The sequence below is a fragment of the Phalacrocorax aristotelis genome, chromosome 3 (genome assembly GCF_949628215.1).
Source record: "Phalacrocorax aristotelis chromosome 3, bGulAri2.1, whole genome shotgun sequence".
In the NCBI taxonomy this organism is placed as follows: domain Eukaryota; kingdom Metazoa; phylum Chordata; class Aves; order Suliformes; family Phalacrocoracidae; genus Phalacrocorax; species Phalacrocorax aristotelis.
The window spans coordinates 129,031,538-129,040,576 of record NC_134278.1 but is presented as its reverse complement, the minus strand read 5'-3'; positions in this window follow the sequence as shown (position 1 = coordinate 129,040,576).

The window sequence follows — 9,039 nt, the reverse complement described above, 5'->3', positions numbered from 1 at the left end:
ACAGGTCTTTTTTCACATGGATTTTTGCGATAAGAGTTCTGGCTTCATTACGTGCAATCTTGTGTTTAGGTAAACCTACGGAGGTTTGATGGCTCGGTTCTGTCTTATCCCGCCTCTGCTAATTCAGATTACTGCAAACAGAATGTGAAACGGGTCAGAAATATAAGGAGTTGGAACAGCCGTAGCTGTGGGGATGTTCCTGTGAAACAGGTGCTTCCACTGAAGAGTTTCACACAAGTGGAGAACGAAGCTTTGGTCATGCCTTGGATTTTGGTTTTGGACAACCTTGCCAGAGCTGTAGATCTCTCATGTTCTTCCACAGAGAATTTTTTTGTTGTTGGTTGTTTTTTTACTGTGAATTAAAGATTGTTTGTTCATTTAACTCTCATTCAGCGAGAAAGTCTCTTTTACCGCCTTTTTTTTCCTATGTAAAGACCAGAAGTCTTCATTCCTTTGTCTTTGGAACAGTGTAAATTCATATGAAAAAATAGCCTTTTTAAAAACTCAGCTGAGCTTTTCAAAGCCTGTGAAAGCCAGTTCTGTGCAAATTCCCTTTGATTTAAGTGACTACATAAGGTGCACAGGAATGGCAATCTGGCCTCTTCGGTTCTGGAACAGAACCGCGAGCCAATTCCTCAACAGTTTATTGAACAGAACGGTAACTAAAGCCCCAAAGAAAGAGGGACAGTGTTTCGGTGCTAATGTCTAAAAAGGTAGATGCTGCAACTTTCCAGACATTATTAGATATCAGAATTTTTGCAAGTCTGTTCAAGCTTTGGTGTCCTCTGGAGTAAAAAATATATCGTCATCTCTGCAGAAAAAAAAAAAGGACAGATCTAAGGGATTTCCGTGTAGCATTTTTTTTTATTGATAGACCGTTTTATTTCTTTATTTTTAGATTAATCCAGGGTTTGGATATAATTTCCTGCAATGTCACAGCTCTATGCCGTGTATGTGCTATGGCTTGCCCTTACTTGCACCGTCTGTACGTTTATGTGCCGTGCCTACCCTGAAACTTGTCACCAGCATTGCCAGTACTGTCCAAAAGAACCCCTTTATGAGAAACCCAGATGTATTAGTCCCCTTCGATTTCTTCCAACAGTTCCTTAGATACCTCGATGAGAAGCTGTGCACAACCAGAAGCAGCTACCCACGCCCTAAGAAACCAAACGTGTCTAATCTGACGTTCCTTTTTCAAAAGTCAGGGGTTGCTGAACGGAGTCATTTTGGCTCCTTACAGCCAGCGCTTCCCGAAAACGATTCAGCCCACCTCTCTGGGGGGCCTTGCTTGGAATGGGGGAATCTCCCCGCCGGCGGCTGTGCTACTCGCTCTCTACCGGCAACACAAGGTGCCTAGGAGAGTGGTTTATCCCAGATGCCTAAATTTTGAATGCCAGAAGACAGGCATAACAAATTCCATCCTAAATCCATCGATACTTGCCTTTAAGGCATTGGAAGAGACTTTTTCCCCTAGCTTGCTGGGAAATTTTACAATTGTTTTGTGGTCTAAGGATCACTCTCCCCTTAAAACAGAAATACAGTATGGGAAACGGAGTAAAAGTTAATAGACTCTGGAGCTCAAAAGGATAACTGGAAGGTTTAGTCTGACCTCCTGTGCATTACAAGCCACAGACTACAGATGAGAAGATAAGGATAGTTCTTTTTTTTTCAGAATGACAACATGGGAAGTCTTACTTTTATAGCAAAAAAGGGCTTTTAATGAAATAATGGAATAATTTCCATCGAAGACAAATTCCTGGCAAGGTACAACTTCACTTTATAATCTTCTTCCTAATGTTCAACTAGAAAAAGCATTATATCCTTCCAGAGATTTGGTTTGATCTGGCTTTAACTTACAAATGCTTATTGAGACGCGAGAGGTGAGTTTGAAACGCAGAGACAGTTTTGCCTCTGAGCCTGTTTGAAAAACAGGTTTGTTTCGGGGAAGATTTAATTATCGGTTTGCTTCTTTAAACAGAGTTTTATAGCCTCTCAGATGAATATTCAAAGCAAACCGCAATCGTTATCCAGAGTGTTTTATTAAAGGAAGAACAGAACGTCTGCTAATTCAGGAAGCCGAGGAAACCATAGACAGCCGGCTCTGCATCTCGGAGAAAGACCTTTAGCTTTACAGGAACAAGATGCTTTTCCTACAGGTGCTTGAGTAAATGAGAGCAATTAAAACTGACGTCGCACTGTGCAGCCACGCAGGCCCAACATACAATGACTGCATTATATGTTACAAGAGACACTTTATTTGTTGTATTCATGCTGTGGCTTTCTCTTAGCGATATGTGAAGTCACTAATTATCCTAGCTACCTTCCTTATAGTCTTGTATAAGTCTGTATACTTGCAGTATACGCAGTATATACTTATTTACATAATACAGTTTTTATAGTCTGGGTACAGACTTGGCCTTCTTATACCTGGAAAGCTGATGGGAACTGAATCCGTAGTGAAATATAAACAGCGGCCCTTTGTTGCAAACCACATTATCTCATTGATTTTGGTTACAAAATGCAATTATATTAAGGGCAATTTGCACTCAAATTGGTCTTGGAATATGCAAAAAATGGGGCTCCCCATCAGGGAATCGGGCAGTGTAACTTCAGATTTAGAGCGAGGCAGCTCAGGAAGCAAAGCCTGCTGTTATAAAGGAAACCGCAGGCCCTGTCTCCGCTTCCCAGCACGTGGTGCCACAAACGCGGACCAAAAGGTGCGGAGCCCGGCTTCCACAGGGCACGCTCTTCCCTGGGGTGGCCATCTCGGAAAAGTCAGGGAAAGCATCATGTAAAGGGGAAGGTGGGAAAAATTAGCCCTGTAATTATATTTTCTAATTATAGGTGACGGTATAGAGAAAATTTCCGATGAAAATAGCCTGTTAATTCTCTTGGCTGCCTGTGGAGCTTTCAGCACACACCGATCGCACAGGGCTTGATCTTCCTCGACTTTGTAAACGTGAGAATCAGGTGTACCGACGCCAAGGAGCTGAGCCGATGTGGCGAGTGAGGACACTGAGGGGTGGTGTGCTTTTCATGGAAGTGCACAAAAGTCCTGCAAAAAAAGACAACGGAGGGTCTGTTTGTTGCCTTTTTGGTTTTGGCTTCTCGCCCAGGCTGCGTCCCCCTCTGCAGAAGCTTCCCCTGCTGCCTGGCTGGGGCAGTTAACCCCAGTGTCCCCCAGATGCATACACCAGAGACACACGAACGGGTGTGAGCCACGAGAGTGCATTTCTGCAGGCTGATTGAGGAGGGATGGCCAAGCATTTTGTCCTTAAACGTTCTCTGCACGGCGTGAGGTTAATCTTTATAACTTGCTGAGCCTTCGGAGAAAAAGAGGGAGTCCTCCCAGCCGCAGGTATGGACACGGCAGCTGGGGAAGCGGCGGAGGCTGGTGGAGGGGACGGGGTGCAGGAAGGTGACCCCCAGGCAGCTGGTGCCGCAGGCTGGCCTTGCGAGGCCACCTTCGGCTGCGGATGATGCAAACACGTTTGGGATATTTGGCTTCTAACCCCGGCATTTTCCGTGGCACACATGCCTCCCTGACAACCACGCTGACGTTACTGAATGGGGGAGGCTGCTGCCGTTATATACTAACTACAGTGCTAGGAAATTATTAACCATCCTATAATAACAGAGCTTTAAAGTGTCCCTTTTTATCACTCCCCCTGCCTATCCTGCAGCCTGGTTCAGTCCTCTGCACTTACTGAACACCATCTGTGGAGAGCTTTTCCCCTTGATTTGCAGTAACTTATCATCAGACTATAAAATCGTTCTTTTCTCATCTCAGCTTTCCTGGAATTCTTCCTATTTCTGGCTTTATAGATTCCTTGCCCTGAAGTCCTCTTCATCTCGGCCACCTAGGAGACAATATGTGGTTTTTCAGCCTTTTTTGATTTGTGAGCTCCTAAAAATTTGAACTGAAGGTTCATACCGTGGCACGGTGTAGTTAAGCCTGCTGGCGTGAGGCTTACTCTTCATAGTTACCTTTCTCTGACCTCCTAGAAGCACCCTCCGCTCTATAAATACCGGTTATAAAGCTGTGGTTGTAGGCATACAAGTATTATATCAATTCCAGTGCCCCAGTGACAACAAAGGAGACCCAGGATGCAAACATAATCAAAACCACAGAATCTAAATGTGGCATGAAGAGCTAGAAAAGCCATTCTACAGCCATACTCATTTTATTCGAGGTACTTTGTACGTGTGCAACCAACATATGCCTGCTTTTTTGGGGAGAGGGAGAAAAAGGGGCAGAATTTTCTGATAGTTATGAGCACACTTCAGATGATTCAGAATTGAGGTGCAAGTCAGGTAGGCACACACGAAGCTTCCCTGAACACCTTGGTTTAACAAAATACACCATGGGATTATTTTCAAGAAATTCAGCCCACTCCAAAGTCAGATTTGATGGAACCATCCCCAAACGCGTTAACTCCGGGAGGTGTGATTACAACAAAAAAGGAAAATGTTCACAGTACTAATTTTAATCAGCAGCATCTCGTTGGCAGTACCTCTCCAGCACTGAGACCTATTTTCTTTGGAAAATAGAGTCAGTGACAAGGTACAGCGTAGTCCAAAACCCTTTCTGCTTTTCTTCCAAAGCAATGTCTGCGGATATAATCACACCCACGCATCCACCGAACTGCCTCTTCCCAAGCATCTGTATATACATCTAATGCCATGAAATGTACGGCCAATTGCCATTCCAAGAAATAACTTCATAAACCACAGTCCTTACAGAATATAAAGAGTTCTCGGCCAAGGTGTAATTCTCCGCAATCAGAGGCCACAGTGTAGCTGATCGGCACCCTGTTCTTCCACTGATGCCACAGTGAAACAGCAACGTTGGGGAGACAAGAGATATTGGTTGTGCACACAAGGATGGTGAGCAACACTGCGAGCACGCTTAGCGTGTAACCAGGAAAACCTCCTTCCCTTTGCAAATAATTTCTCTTCACGTAGCCCTTTGCCATAAATTGATAAAATGAGATAAGGAATCTGTTTAATTCCCATCATCTCAGCATAGGAGACTTTGGGGGTGCCCTGGCCATTAACTTAGTCCACTTCTTTGCCGTTGAATAGGGTAAAAAATGGTTTCTGTGTTGCACGTTTAAATCCAACCAATTTTCATCCTGACTGCAACCGTCTCGGCTCTTGCACTTTTGCATGCCCAAGTGCACTGAGGGAGGGTCAAGCCGGGTGACGCTCCTAATGGAGAGTATGAAAATGAACTTCTGCTTCTTTTCTTTTGGTTTTATTCTTTATGGAACGATAAGGAGAAAACGGGGCTGGGGAAGGGGGGGGATGTATAAAAAGCCGTACTACTGGCATGTTCTGCCAAATTCTGTGTATCCAGACAGTGGTCAAACTCAAAGACTGTTCTCATAACGGAGCTTCTTGGCTTTCATTACCAAATGAGCTAATAATCTTAGAAGATTTAAGATTTAATTTGTGTTTTAGCACTGCAGTGGTCCAGACAGAGTTTTGAACTTTTATATGTTAAAGAGTAAAGCTCTTGTTGGTGCTACGACTTCTCTTGTGGGTGCAAGTTTCACTTCTGGATTCCCGCTGAAGGATACTTTCTGTAGTCTCAAGAGTCCATGTATCTGTATCATTCCATCCTGGAAATTGTAGAAGAGTTTGGGAGAGTCTTAAATGTAATAACGCATTGAGTGAATTAGAGCCTTTAGCTTTTTAGGCTGACTTTTGGGACACTAGGAATGGAGAGAAAATATTGCATGTAAATGTAGGAGCAAAGGTTTGCAGTAATGCATATTTTTCAGAGCGACTTGTTAGCCTGCCGTCTCTATCTTGGATGCTGAAGACAAGGCACCCAGAGCGATTTGACAGAGCTTTGGAGCACATCCAGCTGCTGAAGTCTCCTGCTGAAGCTGAGATTCTTCATTTGGGGCTTAAGTCTGCCGTTTGGGTTCAATGTTGCCTGGTCAATTCGATCTGCGGGCTGTCTCCTCTCTTCGTTTGTAGCTTTACAGGATCACCAGACTGCAGATACTCTTTCAAGTCCGTGTTTTGAAAACCAGAATAAACACAAAATGCCATCACTGCGCACAGCCCTAACCATCTCCCCTGCTCTGCCACCAACAGATGTGACACGGAGGCCGGATCCTGCCCAGGCAAAACAGCCATAAATAGTTACTTCCATAGGCTGCAGCCCGACCAAGAAATAGAGGTCTGAAATGCTCCTTATTTTACATCTGCCATGCCAGTCGTCCCGCTTGCTGACATCTTGAGAACAGCATGAGGGGGGTAAATCAATCTGTGGGGTAGCTCCCGTGACTCCCCAGGAATTATGTGGTGGGTGAGTTTGATGCACTGCATCCCTAGTTTCAAATGCTGAGCCAGGAAAAGAAAGGAAAAACACTAGAATGCTTGGGATAAAAAAAAAATAAAATCAATATTAGCTAACAATATTCTCCAGGCTTCATTATAATGACAGCACATAGAATTAATAGAATTGATGGTGGTTGGACTTCTGCTCATTTCAGCTGTTGTTCTGCCTACGTTCTGCATTGCAGTATAATTAGACATACTGCAATGGTTTCAAACCTAAGAAGAATAAACATCAAAAAACTGCCTCTAGCGGAGCATTTTCCTGTCGGTCGCTCTTCGCGCGCAGCTGAAGTATCACGGGAGCTGCACGTACAGAGCAGCGGCTGGTGGTGGCATCCCAGGTCTCCTGCACATCCATATAAGACATGGGAGACTCTGCCTAGATGCTGTATTGGCGTCATCGTACGTTTGTGCTCCTCACAGGCGAGTTTCAGGCACAGGACTCCTTGTTTTCCAGATTAACGTATGTTCTTTCCTTCACATGATCGTCCGAGCTGCTTGTCTCAGGAGGGAGCACGGTCAGTGGAGAGGGCTGAGTTCATGGTTAGGAAGTCATAAGTATTTCCGCTCTCTGCAGGAGCCAAAGGGTTTGCTGTGGCGTGGAGGGCAGAGGGGCCGCTGTAGTTAAGAGCTGAGCACAGCCAGGGTGATCCCTTCAGCCTCAGGATGGCTGAGGAGGGCTCAAAAGGGGCTTGAAAATGAAAGCTGTTGCTTGGCTTAGCTAATACTTGCAACTGAGCTGCTGCTTTTTGAATACTTCTTAAAAGTTGACAATAATTTGAGAAGAGAACAGTAATGTTTTGGTGCTTTTCCAGTTTTCAGACAATTTAATCATGTTGTTCTAGTTAAGACAGAATTCTATGTGCATGTGCAAGATGTTTGTAACTTTTAATAGTAGCACCGAGGGACATGGTTTAGTGGTGAACTTGACAGTGCTGCGTTAATGGTTGGACTAGATCTTAGAGGTCCTTCCCCACCTAAACCACTCTGTGATTCTATTGCTCGAGGGTAGCAACTGGGCAGTCCTTCCGTGGCGTGCTGGCGTCCTGCGCCCTCTCAGAGGCAGCCATCACCGACGCCTTGCTTTGCCGCACGCTTCCTTTGAGCAACCTTTGCCTAACTGGGGATTTTGCACTTGGTAGTCCGGAAGGACTCTGGGCCGGGGCACTCCCTGACCTTGTCGCTCAGGAGTGGCTGGCCTGTGGGTTTGGGTGCGGGTGGCCTGTGCCCATTTAAGAGCAGCACCCAAAGCCTGGCACTGCCACGTGAGCAGCGGTGGGGCTGGGTTAGAGTCCGAGGGAGCACCTCTTGCCTTCAGCTCTCATCCCTTCAGAGCCTTGAACCAGGATGGGTAAGCAAATACAAAACAGACTCTGGCACAGCCTTAAAATGTCCGTTGGAGTCAAGTTCACCAGCATGAGAATCATCCGTAGCTGGTTTTGAGACTTACCATGTGATAACCGCCTTTCTTTTGACCACTGCCCTGCCTGACCAGAAATCACGTCAAACGACGGTCTGGTCTGAAGGATGGTGTCTCCAACAAGATGTCAGCCTCTGACCCTGTCCCGTGGTTTGGGTACTGGATGCGGACTTGAAAATCTAAGATTGTGTCAAGGCCAAGAAGGCTGGTAACTACCCAGTTCCAAAATTATTAGAGCAATAAAAGGATTAATGAAGTCTTAAAAATAATAATTCTGATCTATTCTGCAAATTGCTCTTAAAGCTTCCTCAATTCCCTTTCTACTCTCTCTTTTCCCCCCTTTCTTTTCTTTCCTTTGTGGTTTAGGAGCAATTTGCTCCTACAGCGAAGTGTAAACATCTGCCTTTGACAGAAGCAAACTGCTGATCTGGTGCACAGATTTCAGCTGTGGATGACTTTGAGTCACTAGACCTTGGAGGGATGATGGCAGATGTTAGCTCCTGCAACAGAGACGCTGCATAAGGCTGTGCTGAAACAGCGTCAGATCTACACACTCGCTAATCAAGTCACAGTGAAAGTGCTAAACTTCTCACTCCTAAAGTGTATCGGGCTTAGCGCTAGACTCCTAATTGAATCACGGGCTGACACTTTTTGCGTTCTCTGAGGCTTTTATAGTACAAGACACTGCAAGGTAAAAAGATGTTGTGGATTCCTTCTGGAAGGGGAAGTAGGCAGTGAATATTTCTGTTTTGTCTTGCCGTGGCCACAAGCGATGCTGGGCATCCCTGAGTCTCACTATGAGGCTTCGTATGGAGCTGAACGCTGTTTGTGTGATGTTTAGTATAAACATATCAAAGACCAGCGAATCAAAGTATTGGTACTTGTTGTTTTTGTTTCAGGTCTGTCTGCTTAGGAGGCAGGTATTCCTGAGTGCTCTGTCAGCAGAGCTAGCCCACGGTCTCTGACACACAGAGCACCGTCGGGTGTCACACCCGTACCCAGCTGTTATCAAAATTCTCAGTGTACATGCCAACAAAACGTACGGATTTTTACCGGCGTACTGAACTACGGTCGTGTTTTCGGAGCCGGTATAGCTGGAGTACCAGCCAGCCGAGCCTCCTGCCCTGCTTTGCGCTGTCCTGTTCTTCCCTCCAGAGCTCTGGTCCCAACGCAGTTTCTGCGCCGGCCGAGGAAAGCCGTGTTTCTGAAGGGAGAAGGTCCAGTCCCGGGGTAAGGAGGGCTGGCACCGCCTGTTCTGCCCCCCC